Genomic DNA, 17,182 nt, shown 5'->3' with positions numbered 1-17,182 from the left:
TTTCTCCTAGGGAGAGGTTTTATTTACCTGACAGCATAGCTTATTCAGCTTTAACCTTTCTGCTGACCTTCTGATCTCTCATTTATAGCTACCTACTGGACAGCTCAAACTGGATGCCCTGTAAACATCTTCAACTTAGCATGTCTAAAATTGAACTCATTAATTGTCCAAACTCTTCCCCCTTCCAAACTTTCCTATTACTGTCTAGGGAATCACCTGCTAGTGTAGGGGTCATCCTCAACTCTTTGCTCTCACTCATTCTTCCATATCCGATCTATAGCTTATCTATTTTATGTTTTATTATATATTGTCTATTACATATATATATATATATATATAATATATGCCCCCCTTCTCTTTTCTTTCACAGCCATTATCCTGGTCCAGGCCTTCATCACCTCATGCCTGGAATGCTACACTAGCATTTTGGTTGCTTTTGATGCCTCAAATTTCTCCCCACTATAATCCATCCTCTACTCAGCCATCAAGACAATCTTCCTAAAGTATAGGTCTGACCATGTTGCACCTCCTTCTCCCATTCAGTAAACTCTACTAGCTTCCTTTTGCCTTTAGGGTCAAATACAAGATCCTCTTTTGGGTCTTCAAAGCCCCTTATATTCTGGCTTCTTTCAATCTTTTCAGTCTTCTTATACCTTACGCTGCTCCCTTCTTCTCTGTTTTCTGATCCAGGGACACTGGTCTCCTCACCATTCCTCAAACTGGACCCTATACCTGCTGACTCTGAGCATTTTCACTGGCTGTCCCCCATACATGGGATGCTCCCCCTGCTCATCTCTGCCTCCTGGTTTCTCTGGCTTCCTTCAAATACCAGCTAAATTCCCACCTTTTACAGGGAGCCTTCCCCAACCCTTCTTAATTCTAATTGAATACTTGCAAATTCTAGTTGAACGCTTCCAATTTATCCTGGATGTAGCTTGTTTATATTTAGTTGTTCATATATTATCTCCTCCATTAGATTGTGAGTTTTTTGAGACCAGACTTTCTTTTATGTCTTTTTATACCCCAGGGCTTACTATAGTATTAGGCACGTAGTAGGTGATTAATAAAAGTTTATTGATTAGCTATTAAAGAATGAGCTATTCAATGTAAGACAAATTTTCCTGATAACTGAAACTTAGCTTAGGTTGCTGAACTTAAAAAAAAAAGAAAACAACTTAACATTGTGGGTTGAAATCTTTCTAAATCGTATCACAAACTCTCCTGTCTTCTTAAATTAATAACCATGAATGTAATTTAGCCTTTTCTTTCTCAATAGTTATTATATTATATTATATTAATATAAAGCAGCTAGCTGGTGCAGTGGATTGAGTACTGGGCCCAGAGTAAGGAAGATTCATCTTTCTGAGTTCAAATCCAACCTCAGACACTTCCTAGTTGTGTGACCTTGGGCAAGTCATTTAACCCCATTTGTCTCCATTTCCTCAACTTTAAAATGAGCTGGAGAAGGAAAGGGCACTCTAGTATCTTTGCCAAGAAAACCTCAAGTGGGGCAAGATGTCCAAAAGGATTGAAAAATATAGTGGTGATCTCAATAGCTATTGAGGTATATAGTATAAACTTGATGGAGTAGAAACAGTCATAAGACTGGGATTTGAATCTCAAATCCAGTAAGTAGCTACATACTAACTGTATGACTCTAGACAAGTCATTTCCCTCTGAGCTTCAGTTTCTTGATTTGAAAAATTAGGTTGATGGACTGAATGGCCCCCTAAAGTCCAATATGTCTCTAAATTGTGATCCTAAGTGGCCTACCACTGCCATGGAGGTCAAGTACTTGTGGGTTTTTTTCTTTTCTTTTTAAAGTTTTTTTTAAAATGTCTTTTTCCTTTGTTTTTGTTGTCACTTCTTGCTCAATATGTCATTCCATATGTCTCTCTCTAATAGTACTTTCTTCTCTTTAATGCTGTATAATCCAATACGCTATGTCCTATACTAGATAATCAAGGTTGTTAGAATTGGTTTACATAAGAGTTAATGAACTCTGAAGGACCTAATGAGATTGCTTGTATATATAATGCATGACCTTTTACTAATAGATTTTGTGACCTTTCTTTTGGTGGCTCAATTTTCTGTTTTCTTGTTTCTCTGTCATGTTTTTGGATAAACGAGATTTTAACTATATTTTTCATTACTTAGGTAACTTAGAAGAGGCTGGAGAAATGAGATATCTCTTGTAACATTTTCAGAAATTTTTTAAAAATTCAACTTGATATGATTTGGATTGCAAAGTCAGCATAGCCTTCATTTCCTTTAGTATCTATTTGTGTCTTCGAAAGTAATCTCTTCCTTTTCTAAACTCCTATAGCAATTTATTTTCTTCTGTCCTTTACTAGCTAGCAATCCTGCCTTGGCTTCTATACATTTTTGCACATGCCTTATCTTCTCTACTAGACTGCAAACTCGGGGAGCAAAAAGGGATCATATTTTAATTCTATTTTTGCATCCAGTGCAGCAGGAAGCATAGTGCTTCTGAACATAAAAGAAACTCTATCAATATTTGCTAAATGAATGAGTGGACAGTATTGTGCTGATATTCTGCACAAAATCAGCATTTATCAAATTCTTACTAGGACAAAAGAAATGTAGGAAATCAATAAAACAAATTGTTTGTGGTATGTGAATATGAGGAAATGATGATCATGACAAATACAGAGAATCTGCACGGAAATGCTTATATAGACTGATGCAAAAGGGAGTCAACAGAGCAAGGAACACAAGTATATATGTTGATTCCATGTAAATAGAAAGAGCAATTATAAAACAATAAAAATTTCCCATTATGAAACTATAATGAACAAACTTATCCCCAAAGAAGAAACAGTGCTTAGCACAGTGCCTGATGCGTAGTAGGTGCTTAATAAATGCTTATTTATTGATGGGCAGCTAGGTGGTACAATGGATAGAATGCCATTCCTGGAGTCAGGAAGTCTTAAGTTTAAATCTGGACTCAGACACTTACTAGCTATGTGACCCTGGACAAATCACTTAATCTTGTTTGCCTTAGTTCCTCATCTATAAGATGAGCTGGAGAAGGATATAGCAAATCACTCCAGTATCTTTGCTAAGAAGATCCCAAATCAGGTGACAAAGAGTAGGACATGACTGACATGACTGAACAACAACAGGAAATTGCCATTGTCTGGCAAGGTGTCCATCGTATAGTAGATGCATAAAAATGCTTGTTATTTGATAGATTGATGGGCATAACAGAATCATAGAGTATGATGTAATCTCTGAGTTGAAATAGTCCAAACCTTGTCTGATGTATAAATGTATATATCTTTTTAAAGATCTCCAATCATCTCTAATCAATCAATAAAAATTTATTAAGCACCTTTTATGTACCAGGTACTCTCCTAAGGGCTAGGTATACAAAAAGAGGACAAAGATAGTTTTTCTCCCACCTAAATGAGCTTTTCTTCTCTGTCTCCTTCACTGGTTCCTCTTCCAGATCAGATTTTCTAACTGTAGGTGTCCCTCAGGGTTTAAGCAAAGTTCCAGAAGGAATCATATTTTTCCCATTGAGTTTTTCATTAGAAGTAGTAGTGATTATTTAGGTTACAGAATACAAGTAGTATTACAGACCTGTGTCAAAATACACATACTGTACATGCAACTTTGGGGCTATGTACACATGAGAAATAAATATTTATTTGTACATATTACATATATACATATATCATATATGTCCATACACAGATGGGTATGTACACAGTTGTATCCTATTATCAATTTTCACATGAAAATCTCTCTGTCCCAAAGAAATATTACATTTAAAAATCCCAGCTGGTTATGTCCAAAGTGCTAAGCTTAGCATTGAGATCACTCAATAATTAGAATTAAGACTACTAACTCAAAAGTAAATGCTCTTTAAAGTACCATTATCTATTTAATGATGATCTATATTTATCTATACCAGTATTCTTTCTGTGCACTAAGTTATTGAGTATTTAAAGTATAGTTTCCCTAGTTTATTATTTCATTTATATAATAAGTATTTAAGTGTCTACTATGTATCTAGTACTATCCTAGGTGCTTGGGAGGAAAAAAGACAAAGTTCCTGTCCTCATAAACATATATTCAGATAAGTAAATACATAGGACACTAGCAACTTGGAGGGTCAAGAAAGGCCTTGTGTGACACTTGAGCTGATTCCAGAAGGAGACTAGAGATTCCAGAAAGTAGAGATGAGGAAGATGTGATTTCCAGGAATAGGGGACAGTTCATACAAAATAAGGAGATGGTACATGGAATATCCTCCATATAGAACAGCAAGGAGATCAATTTAGTTGGAAAGTAGAGTGTGTGGAGGGGAAAGTAATGTTCAATAATGCTAGAAAAGTAGGCTGAAGCCAGGTGTGTAGAGTGGTCATGATTTGTTTGCTATTAGTTAATGGGTAAAAACTTGACTTGAGACTGCAGAGGATTTCTCTTTTTGCATTACTCTCTTGTGGCTGCTTAATTTGTTGACTTTAGCTTATTCAATTTTGAAGTCTATTTGTGAAGTTTACGAATTTAAACACCACATTTCCAAACACAATTAATCTCTTAGTCTCTTTTAATTGGAACAGTTGCCTAACCATCATCACTTTTTTCCCTACCCAACTCTGAGTCAATCCAATGGATTTTTCAAAAACTTAGGAAACTATTTTTCCTCAAATATTTATAGAATGTTATTTTCTTCAAGCTCACATGGGGATAGGATTTGCTAATTGTATTTACAGTAATAATGACTAAAGTAAATATGTTTTTATTTCCAACAATTAAAAAAAAGAACTTCACTAAGAAGATTAGAGATTACTTAAGTTTTCAAACTTAATCATTGCAAAATAATAGTAACTTTGAGAGTGAGGTAGTTACAAGTAGCTTCCCATTTTTGTTTTCACTTCATCCTTAAAATACCCCCATGAGGTGTTGATACTTCATTCCCATATGTAAATTCAAACCATCCATGCCATCTTATCCTGTGCTATTTTTGTCCATGTCCTTCAAATCAACAAACATTTGTTAAGCACCTGCTATGTGAAGGGTCAAAACAACTACAGTGAATGTGCTAAATACTGTGCTTAGTACAGGATCTGGCACATAGTAGATGTTTAATAAAACTTGTTGACTGACTACTAAGTGTTGAGAATGTGGAGAAAAGTAAAAAAAAGCCCCCTCCCTCAAGGAGTTCACAATCTAATAGAAAAGACAACATGTAAACTACTATATACAAAGATATCGTATCTATTTCTCTATGGATTATGCAGATCTCTATATAAAGATCAATCTCTGCACATATGTGTATGTATATATATATATGTACATATACATATACATGTACATATACATATACATATGCATATGTATATGCATATGCATATGCATATACATATACATGTACATGTACATATACATATACATATACATATACATATACATATACATATACATACATATACATATACATATACATACATATACATATACATACATATACATATACATATACATATACATATACATATATATACATATACATATACATATACATATACTACATATACGCACATATATGAGATAATATTTGTAGAAAAGCACTTAGTAGAGTACCTGGCACATAGTAAACACAATATGAATGCTTATTCCCTTCATTTCCCCTGTATGATAAATTGGGGATAATCTCAGATGGAAGGGCCAAGCATTAAGTGGGACTGGGAATGACATTTTAGTTGAGACTTAAAGACAAGCCAGGTGGAGTCAGGAGATGAAGGTGAAGAAGCAGAGAAATCTGAGCATGGGGGAGAGCTCGTAAAAAAGGCACAGTTCAGAAGTGTCTTTTTCAAGGATACAGCAAGGACACCAGTCTCACTTGATTGTAGAGTATGTGAGGGTGAATAAGGTATAAGAAGACTGGAAAGGTAGAAGTAGTTCAGTTTATAAAATGATTTAAAAGCCAAAAAAGAGAATTTTTATATTTGATACTGCTGGCAATAGGAAGCCATTAGAGTTTATTGAATGGGGGCTGGGAGGAGGTAACATGGATAGATGTATACTTTAGGAAGATCCCTTTTATAGCTGAGTGAAGGGTGGACTGTAATGGGGAGAGACTTGAGGCAGGGAGAACAACCAGCAGGCCATTGCAATAGTCCAGGTATGAGGTGATAAGAATATGTCCTAGGGTAACAGTGTCGGAAGACAGAAGGGGACATATAAGAAAGATGTTATAAAGGTAGAATTAACAGAACTTGGTAACAGATTGGAAACAGATACTGACAAAGATTGAGGAGTCAAGGATGATACCTAGCTTGCAACTCTGGATGATAATAGTACCCTTCACAGTAACAGGGGAGTTGGAAAGAAGAGAAGGCTTTGGGGCTAGGGGAGGAAGACAATAAGTTCAGTTTTGGTTGAGTTTAATATGTCCACAGGATATCCAGTTCAAGATTTTTTTTGAGGCAATTGGGGTTAAACCACTTGCCCAGAGTCACACAGCTAGTAAGTGTCAAGTGTTTGATCTGAGGCCGGATTTGAACTCCTGACTTCAGGGCTGGTGCTCTAACCACTGCACCATCTAGCTGCCCCTACAAGATTTCTAATAGATAGTTGGAGACAGGAGACTGCAGATCTGGAGGGAGGTGCATAGGAATGTTAATATGATCCATGGGAGTACATGAAATTACCTTCCAGAAATCCTCTATAGAGGAATAACCTAACAAGCTGAAAGGCCTTCCTTAGGAGGTTTACTAATTCAATTTACTATTTCATATTATGAGGACAACATTTTGATGGACTGTCAGTTATCCCTTTGTTCTTGTTAGGTAGCTGGTGTGCTTCCTTTTCTGGTCATGCATGTTCTCGACGATGTCTTTTAATTTGTTTCTTGTGTACATCATATTTGGCAATATGTTATAGCCCATTTACAACTTCCATTCATTTCTTTATTGAGTGTCACCCACAATTTAGATTCTTTGATATTCTGATGTTTTATGATTTGTCACTGTCTAGCATCACTAGCATATTGGTATTGGTAGATTATTGGTATTAGAGGTGATTGGTAGCATATTGGTATTGAAAATATGGGGTTTCTATTAGAGCAAAATGTGATAATTGAAAATATTATACAGTTTCCCAAATTCTATTTAATTAATTCTCTTATTTCTATTTAGTTCTTGGTCCAGCTCATTATACTTATATAATTCCTGATTAAGATGTGTATTCTGATGTACTTGGATGCCTATGGAACTGCTTGCCTTAATCTGGGCAATATATATTCTTCATCCATTTTATTCTTTCTGTGTGAATTGCTAGGACAATATCCTCTGAGAGACCCTGGAATTCATCAAGAAGGGCCTGCAATATTCCAAGATTAGATGAGATCAACAAATGTCAGCCAGAAACAGCTTCTAAGGAGCCCCTCCATCTGCAAGCAATCTCTCTTCCATTTGGAGTCCTATCTAGGAGTTCTTCGAAGACATTTGTAAAGCCAAACATCTATTAGTCAACATAGATCTCCCTGTTTTAAGCCTTATGTGATATTGATAAAGAGAAGAGTGGTACAAAAGAATTGTACCAGTGGTTGTATCTATTAAGGATTCTTGTAGTGTCGTAATACAAAGTTGAGATATAGAGAGCCTTTGTTCATGCTGAGCTCATCTACTCCTACCTAGGCTAGTTGTGGGTCAGCATCATCTGTGATGCTTATCATTATGCCTCTACCTGAAGCCTTTCTTTGTTGTCAGAACCCTTCAACTCAAGATTTTTGGCATAGCCTTGAAGAACACAGAATACTTATCTTCCAACAAGAGGCATTAGAGCAAGCCTTTTATGATGAATGAGTTGTCATCTGTTTCTTTGTTTTTTAAAGAATTTTTGTTGATGTTCAATCATTTTTAGTCATGTCTGACACTTTGTGACTCTTTCTGAGGTTTTCTTGGCAAAAATCCTGGAGTGGTTTGCTATTTCCTTCTCCAGTTTATTTTATAGATGAAATAACTGAGGCAAATATGGTTAAGTGATTTGTCTAGGGTCACACAGATGATCAGTGTCTAAGGCTGGATCTGAACTCAGGTCTTCCTGACTCCAGGCCTGGCATTCTATCCATTGTACCATCTAACTATCCCTTTTTTTAAGAAAATTAATTTTGAAAGAGGTTAAGTGACTTCCTATAGGTCAGTTAACTGGTAAACAAATAGGAAACCCAGTCTTTTAGACCTCCATCCAGTATTCTTTACATGAAATCATAGTCAGCCTTGGATAGGGCTTGTCTTTCCAATATCTCCTTTCATTATTTTACTGTTGAACAATGAAAAACAGAATCATGATTTAAGAGGGCCCACAAAGATGTCAATCACTTCATTCTTATTCTGTAACAGAGCCCTAGTAAATGATTATTTATTTTGTAGTTTTGAGAATGCTACTATTAGGAATTTCAGAATAATTAAATCAGACAAAACACACTATGTTAACTGCTATTTGAATTTAAAAACAAGGGGAGAAACCAACATCTAACATTTGCCAAATTGAAAGAGGCAAAATTGGATAGAAAATTGTATTTTAAAAAACATTGAACACCAAAATGTTAAGCTTTCAGAAATATGAAAGTTTAAAAATGATAAAACTATGCATATGTAAATGTAGAAAATATGTTAAAAGCACACAGTGAATTTATCTCTCCCTGAAATCTCTCTTTGTGTGTGCGTGTGTGTGTGTGTGTGTGTGTGTGTGTGTGTTTTAAATGTAAATTACTTTTCACCACTCTATTTCATAGTGTCTATTGATGTGAGAGTCCAATGTGTGGAATTTTGGAAATAATCAGTTGGAGTCTCTAGGTTGGTTTAGATATAAAATCACCTAAACTCTATTTGTGTAACTTTTTTTTTTTAGGCAATTAGGGTTAAGTGACTTGCCCAGGGTCACACAGCTAGTAAGTGTCAAGTGTTTGGTCTGAGGCCAGATTTGAACTTAGGTCCTCCTGACTTCAGGATTGGTGCTCTATCCACTGTGCCACCTAGCTACCCCTTGTGTAATGTTTTAAGAGCATACCAAGAACATACATTTTAAAAGTAAAACATTTAATCAAGATTAAAAAAATATATATTAGCGAAAGGATAGAGTAAACACTCTCCCCAAACACTTTAGATCTGGTCCTCTTCTCCAAGCAAAATAGTGTGTATGGAGGGAGGGAAAATCCACCCTTATATCTCTCATGTAGTTCTTGGTCCTCCAGCAATCACTTGATCACTAATGCAGGATGTCTGATGTCCTTCAACTTCTTCAATTTATTCTTAACAACTGGCAAATAGACTCTTTTTTTTTTGCCTATTCCTACTCTTGATCCATAATCCTTTGAAATCCAATTCCACATAGATCTTCTCCTTCCTCTAAAATCTCTCCCTTGGAAACTGGGTTCCATTCCTGCCTCTTTAGAAGTTTCTGCCCTTAGAACACTAGTCAGGCACCATGGAAAATGTAATTGGATGGACAATGCAATCCCTCCCCTTAGAAGATTGCAGTACAAAGTTACTTTATTCCTCTGAACTTTTTTTTTCCTATTCTGTGCAGAATCCTAACACTATCTATCTACCCAATGACCAAGCTGAACTGACAAAAGTTCTCTGGTTCCTATTACTTGTGTCTGCATCTAAGAGAGGTCTAGTCTTATACCCTATGAGGTTATGCTTTAAATGGCTGTACCCATTGACGTTTTGGGACGTTTCACTTAATTGATGGTTCACATGGTGATCTCTGAATTATTTGCTAAGAAGTACTTAAGTCCTACAGGCTTAAGTTACATAATTATTACCATTTTTCTCACAAGGAAAGTACTTGCTCTCTGATTATGCCAGCTATTTTCCCCGTCTCAACTGATAATCAAAGTAAAGCTATCTTTAATCTGCTTAGATCAATAAATCACCCAATCAAGAAGCATCTATCAATTAATTTCATATTATATATCATACATTAACTTATTGATATATAATATATTAATTTATATTAATTAATCAAGCACATTGTTAGGTGCTGGTAACATATGTACCAAGAATGAAAGAATCTCTACTTTCAAGGAACTCACATTCTAGTAGAGAACATGATAAGTATATATAAACATATATAGTTTAAATACACAGTGAACAAATGCATATATGCATAGTAGTTAAATACAAGGTAGTTTAGGAAGGAGGGGAATAGCAGTGAGGGAATCAAGAAAGGCTTCATACAGATGATAGTACATAAACTACATTTTAAAGGAAGATAGAGATTCTTTCAGAGGTAGATAAAGAGGGAATGTTAGGAAATGTGAGATGGCCAATGCAAAGTCAGAGAGATGTGAGCAGCAGGAGAAAGCCAGTGTGGTTAGATTGCAGAGTTCAATAGCGGTAGTAATGTCTAATAAGATCTGCATAGAAAACAAACCACCTAGGCAGCAAATTGTAAAATGAACTAGAATGTTGAGAGACTTGAAGCAGGAAGGGTGATTAATAGGCTGCTACAATAATGTAGACCAAAAATAATAAAGACCTGAACCAAGGTGGTGAGTTAAGATAAGGGGTCAGATGTAGGAGATGTTGTGGAGGGTAAACTTATAAGATTTGGCTAGTGATCCTATTTATGAAGTGAGGAAGAGTGAGGATTTGAATATAAACAATGGTTGCAAGCCTGGGAGAATGCAAGATGATGCTGCCTTGGAAAGAAATGGGATAGTTTGGAGAAGGGGGTGGGATTTGTGAAGAAGAGAAGATAATGAATTCAGTTTTCAATATGTAGACTTTAAGTTGTCTCTGGAGCAACTAGATCAAAATGTCCAATAAGCAATTGATGACATGGAGCTGAAGCTCAGGGGAGAAACTGAGGCTCAGTCTACATATGTGTGAGTCATCTGCATAGAGATGATAGTTAAACCAATAGTACCTAATAAGGTTATCATGAGAAGCTACGGAGAAAGAACAGTAAAGGTCTTAGCATACAATCTTGAAGAATACCCACCTTTACGTGGTATGATATAGATAACTAGTCAACAAAGGAGACTAAGATGGAGTGGTTGGACATGTAGGAGGACAATCAGGAGACAGAAATGTCAAGAAAACCCAGAGAGGAGAGAGTGGTCAGCAGTACAGAGGGCAGACAGGTCAAGAAGGATGAGGACTGGAAAAGAGATATTTACAGTTGTAAGAAATATTCTTCTGTTTTTACATCCATGGATGTATCTTCTCTAGGTTTCTAATGAAAATACAGTTCTGTATTTCATCCCTATTTATTGGGCGATCTGATGTAGGTTGACCTTAATTTTACATATAAAATATGCCAACATCAGTGTGCACCACATACACCGATATATTGCCTAATATAGTGGAAATATCGCTGAGATTTGGAGTAAGAGGACCTGCATTTTTACTCTGCATTATACCACTTATGATGGAAACATGAGCAAGTTGCAGGTCCTTTCTGGTCTTCATTTTTCTCCTCTCTAAAATGAGGTTAAACTAGTTGACCTTCAAAGTCTGTTAGATCAAAATCATGTGAACCTAAAATATTATCCTCTTTTTCCTCACAATAGTCTACAGTCCTTGTTGTCATGAAATGAGACAATGCATATCAAAGCTTCTGTAAACAACAGAAATGTTTCATATTATTATCTGTGAGGTAATCCTATGAACTTCTAATCCTTTATCTCTTTCCTTCCAAAAGCTAGCTATCACCTTGAACTAGATCTGATAAACTCTTCCTATGAACTCATTCATGATTAATAAAGACAATGTATTACAGTACATTCTGTGGAAGGCCATTTCATTGCAGTCATATGTTTGACTATAAATAGTAGTGAATACATGAGCCCACTGCTTAATTTTTAATAACTATTTAAAAAGCATTTGATTTGGTTACATAAAAGGTACTTTAAAGATTCTCAAAGACTCTCATCTAACAACATAGTACAAAAACCATACTTTCCTTAAAGGAGGTAACAGTAGAGAGAACTTTGTTTTTTATACTTAAAATGAGGCATAAAACAGGAAGACAAATGATCACCAAGTGCTGGCCATTGTAATGCTAGCTATGTAGCTCAGAATCTAAACCAAAGATGGATTTCCAATAGATGGTAAGGTCCTCCAGATGCTCTTATTTATGGGTTACATTGTGCTGATTGCATCAAATCCTGGAACTTCATATAATTTTCTTTGTGAGATCTATAATCCATCAATAAAATTCAGTTTAATTATCCACACAGGGAAAAAAAAAACAAATGGGCAAAGAATGACTATTGTTCAGACTATGATAAGAAATTGGATAGAATTCATAATCATAATTTTTGGCCTAGCTTACTGGGGGCTATTGTTTATTATTTTTCTCTATAGTGGAAGTTCACAAGAATATTGGTTTTGATTTATAGAAATTAATCTTTTATATAATTGGGCTAGACCAAATTCTATAAATCAGGAGCTGTCTGGATTGTTACTTGAAATTCCCCTGGACAGAGAGTGACATTTTGTAACATCCTGAAATCAAGGTCCAAGATTTTAGACTTGTAAGATTCATTAGCAATGATGTAGTGCAATCCCCTTCTCTTCTGCTCCTTCTCTGTTTTGTGAAGAAATTGACATCCAAGGAGGTTGTGACTTTTCCATGGTCACACAGCTAATGGGAGCAGAACTGTGATCAGATCCCATATAATACTTTTTGATGTTTATCTCTTTTACTGTAACAGGATTGAGGGAAAAAGAAAGAGGGGGAGGGAATGAACATTTGTATTGTACCTACTATGTGCCAGGCACTTTCCTAAGCACTTTTTACAAATATTCTCTTTTTTAATCTTTGCAGCAACCCTGAGAGGTAGGTGCATTTTACAGTAGAGGGAATTGAGACAGCCAGGGGTTAAGTGACTTCCCCAGAGTCAGACAGCTAGTAAGTATCTGATGCTAGATTTGAATTCAAGCCTTCCTGATTCCAGACCAAATGTTCTATCCATTCAGCTACCAATTGCTTCAACAGTGCTTTTCAAAACTTGAATAATCAAGAAGTTTTTATGATAGTCCCCATTATTGACCTTGGATATAAAGTTTCAGTACCAGACATGGACAGAAGTATTTTGGTTGCATCTATCTATTGACATGTAAAAGCTAAAGGATTTATGGTAATATCTTTCATGGAGAAGCTAGGATTCATTTCCTGAGAGAAAGCCATTGATCTTCTGACAGTTTTTTACTTGAGTGATTTTTATTTTGGCTGTGGGTACCAAATGATTGATAGAAATTTCATCGTCTTATATGATGTATGCTTTATAGTTCAGTTCCAAATTGTACCATTATTTACCTCTTGAAGAGTGTTTGCCTCAGGAAATGACTCACTTAAGTTTCAATGTCTTAGACTGCATCTCAGTAGCATATTTTACACTATTACTTTCATAACTTTTACCTATAATTTAGGTATTCATAATTTTATTTGTAGACAGAGTGAGAAAAAGTAGATTATTCTGATTTAACAAAATGAAAATAAAAAAATAGTTAAGAATACTAGGAAACTGGAGACAGGCCAACATTTACCGATTTCTCTGCTTAATCTACTTTTAATCATCAGGTTTTTTTTATCAGGCATATGGAAAAAAGTAAACATTCAATTGCCCTCCTTCTAAGTTCTGCTCTGATGCTTTGTTATGAGATGAAGTTGACTCTGGGTTGTTGAGTTCCAGTAGACCACAGGCCGGGAATTTCCTGCAAAGTCTGAATGACTTCAAGAATAGACTTATAGACCACAACTGAATAGAAAATTTGACATTCAAATACAAGACTTAAGAGAGGCATGAAAACATAAACATGAATGAGAAACCATGTGGCACTTAATAAAGTTAACCTGAACTGTTTATCTTCCCAAATGGGAAGATAATATACTTAACCCCCAAGAACTCTGTCATCATTAGGGTAGTTTGAGGGAGTTTACATAGATAGAAGCATGGTAAGTATGATGTTGAGGTGTCTCAAAAGAAAAATGGAAGGCTAAGGAAAATAAAAGGATATAATGGGAGAAGGGAGAAGGGAGAGGAAGAATGGGGGAAATTATCTTACATAAGAATAAATGACATTTTTTTCTAAAAAAAAATTGTCTATCTAAATCCAAGAGCAAGCACTATCTGTAATGGGGATAAACTAGAAGCTTTTCCAGTAAGATCAGGGGTGAAGCAAGGATGTCCATTATTACCATTATTATTCAACATCATATAATAAATGCTACCCATAGCAAAAAGACAAGGAAAAAGAAATTGAAGGAATAAGAATAGACAACAAGCAAATAATATAACTCTTTGCTGGTAGAGATCCCTAGAGAATCACCTAAAAAAAACCTGGATGAAGCTATTAACCACTTTAGCAAAGTTACAGCATATAAAATAAACCGACATAAATCATCAGCATTTCTATATGTTACTAACAAAACTTAGCAGAAAGAGATAAAAAGAGAAATTATTTAAAATAACTGCAGACAGTATAAAAGAATTGGGAGTCTACCTGCCAAGACAAACCCATGAACACAATTATAAAACATTTTATATGAACAAAGACAAATCTAAGCAACTAGAGAATTATAAATTGCTCATGGATAGACTTAGCCAATATAAAAAAAAATTCTACTGAAATTAATTTACTTATTTAGTGCCATACTAATCAAACCACCAAAGAATTGAATATAGAAGAGTATAGAGACAGAAAAAATAAAATTCATCCTGCCAAACAAAAGTTCAAGAATATCAAGGGAATCAATGATAAAAAAGGTGAAGGAAGATTACCTAGAGGTATCAGATTTCAAACTATACTATAAAGCAGTAATCATGAAAACAATCTGGTACTGGGTAAGGCACTGAGTGAACAGTGGAATAGATTAGATACACAATATATAGAAGTAAATGATCATAGTAATCTAGTGTTTGATACATCCAAATATCCGAGCTAGTGGGGCAAAGACTTCCATAAAAACCATTAGGAAAAACTAGAAAGTAGCCTGATAGAAACTAGTCATAGGTGAAGATCTTATACCATATAAAAAGATAAGGTACATGATTGATACATGATTTAGACATAAAGCATGATATCATAAGCAAATTAGGGGAACACAGAATAAATTATCCATCATGTCTATGAATAAGGGAAGATTTTATGAAAAACAAGTGATATAGAAGATCATGAGAAGTAAAATGCATAATTCTGATGACATGAAATCAAAATTTTGGTACAAATAAAACCAATGTAGCTAAAATTAAAAATTTTCAAATATATGAGGAACTGAGCCAAATTTATACAAAGAAATATTAGTCACTCCCCAAATGATAAATGGTCAAAGGATATAAATAGGCTGTTTTCTGAATAAGACATCAAAGCTATCAATAGTCATATTAAAATGCTCTAAATCACTAATAATTAGAGAAATGCAAATGTCTAGACTAGAAAATTAATGATGATAATTTAATAATAATAATACATTGTTATTGTTGAGTCATTTTTAAGTTTTGTCTAATTCTCCCTGACCCTATTTGTAGTTTTCTTGGAAAAGGAATGGTTTGACATTTCCTTCTCTGGCTCCTTTTACAGATGAGCAACTGAGGTAAACAAGGTTAAGTTATTTGCCCAGGGTCACACACTAGTGTCTGAAGCCTGGATTTAAACTCATGAAGAAGAGTCTTCCTGACTCCAAGCCCAGTGCTCTATCTACTGTGCCACCTAGCTGCCCCAATAATAATCCATATCCTTAATGGAAGTAAGAATGCTATGATCTGTTTCTGTAAATATAGATGTAGTTTATTGACAATATAATAAGCCACTGAAAATGGTGTCATGTATGGCATCCTGCTGGTAACTAGAGGTCCTTCGGAATAAACAATCGTATGTTTTATATTTTAAAAAGTGCAAAATAAAGGAGCCTTTTCTCTTTCACAAAAATTGTGTGATAATCCCTCTAAAAGCAATAGATCTCCATTCTTTAGTCCCCCTCCTTATTCTTTCAGAGCCTGAAGCCATTTATGTTTCAATTCCATGTTTACAACTTAAGTATACTCCACATACCTGCTGAGCTTTTAGCCTCCTTTATCCACATAGCTTCTCACTATCCCAGTTAACCACCGTCTCCTTAATTCCTCAGGTCCTTTTAATCAGCCTGACCTCTCCAGTGTGACCTCATTCCATTCAAAAAATCTCAGTCACTTGGAAACATACTTTCAGGGATAGAGCAGGCGGGGGGGGGGGGGAGCTGGCTTTTTAGTCTCCCCAGCGTACATATCTGCATCTCTTAAATTTTTTGTAGATTCAGTGATGCTTAGCCAGGGACCTACCTACCTATTAGCCATTCACTAGGCTGCAATTTTGAGAAAAGCACCAGTCTGACTGGTCATTTAAAGATTTAGCACAGAAATAGAGGAAAGAAAAAAAAAAGTTGAGAAAAACCTACCTCATGATTAACATGGTCATGTTTCAAATTTCAATTGATCAATCATAATTAAAAAAAATAAGATAAGCACTTTCCCTTTTGTTTTAAATGAATTTAATTTTTTTTAACTGTGGGCACAAGAGATGGTTTTAATGTAGCTTTGTTTCATTTCGAGAAAGGATATTTTGGTTGTGTCTCCACTGCCCTCCTTTCCCCCCCCACCCCAAATAAATTCCCACCTAAGTGTGTTTAGCAAAGCATATGTTGTCACATAATTATTTTTAGATAGTCTTCTCCTTAGATGTTAGATGTGATGAAATCACATGGAGGCTTTCTTAATTGGGAATACTTTTCACTTCACACTGAATTATGTATCTAGTCACTACAAAAGGTGTCAGGAAAAACCAAATTACTATTGATATTATTGGTACTTACAGGTCCAGTGAAATCAAGATTCTAAGGGATGATTTTGGCTTAGCACATCCATTAATTTATTTTTCTTTTTTATTAATTGACTTCTGAAAAAGAATTAATGAGAAGAAAGAAGAGGTCAGGAGAGATGCCTATGAATGTATCAACTGAGTTCTTAAGAAGAGGCAATTAAGATTAATCACATCATATTAATATACAATGATATTCCATTAAATGAGTGTCTATTAAAGAAATTTATGAAAGATTTTCAGTGACTTTCACAGCTGCGATTGCAAAAGTGAAATGCCTTTCAAAATGAATAGAAACAATAATACATTATAAGTAGTTAAGATAACTTCACATT

At 35.1% G+C, this 17,182-nt stretch overlaps 1 protein-coding gene and 1 long non-coding RNA gene across 2 annotated transcripts in view; one reads left to right on the top strand and one right to left on the bottom strand.

Moving 5' to 3' along the window:
- Positions 1-17,182, top strand: part of FRMPD4 (FERM and PDZ domain containing 4) — a 746,498-nt gene that overhangs the window by 83,172 nt on the left and 646,144 nt on the right.
- The window catches only part of LOC110222483 (uncharacterized), a 58,129-nt gene that overhangs the window by 8,129 nt on the left and 32,818 nt on the right, over positions 1-17,182 (bottom strand). The window contains exon 2 of the long non-coding RNA XR_002328397.2: positions 16,843-16,925. This is a non-coding gene — a long non-coding RNA (uncharacterized LOC110222483). The remainder of the gene's footprint in view (positions 1-16,842; positions 16,926-17,182) is intronic.

Source organism: Phascolarctos cinereus, unplaced genomic scaffold (assembly GCF_003287225.1).
Source record: "Phascolarctos cinereus isolate Bilbo 61053 unplaced genomic scaffold, phaCin_HiC Scaffold_726;HRSCAF=1367, whole genome shotgun sequence".
NCBI classification, from domain to species: Eukaryota; Metazoa; Chordata; class Mammalia; order Diprotodontia; family Phascolarctidae; genus Phascolarctos; species Phascolarctos cinereus.
Note: the sequence above shows the minus strand (reverse complement) of the source record. Positions and strands in the feature narration are given on the sequence as shown.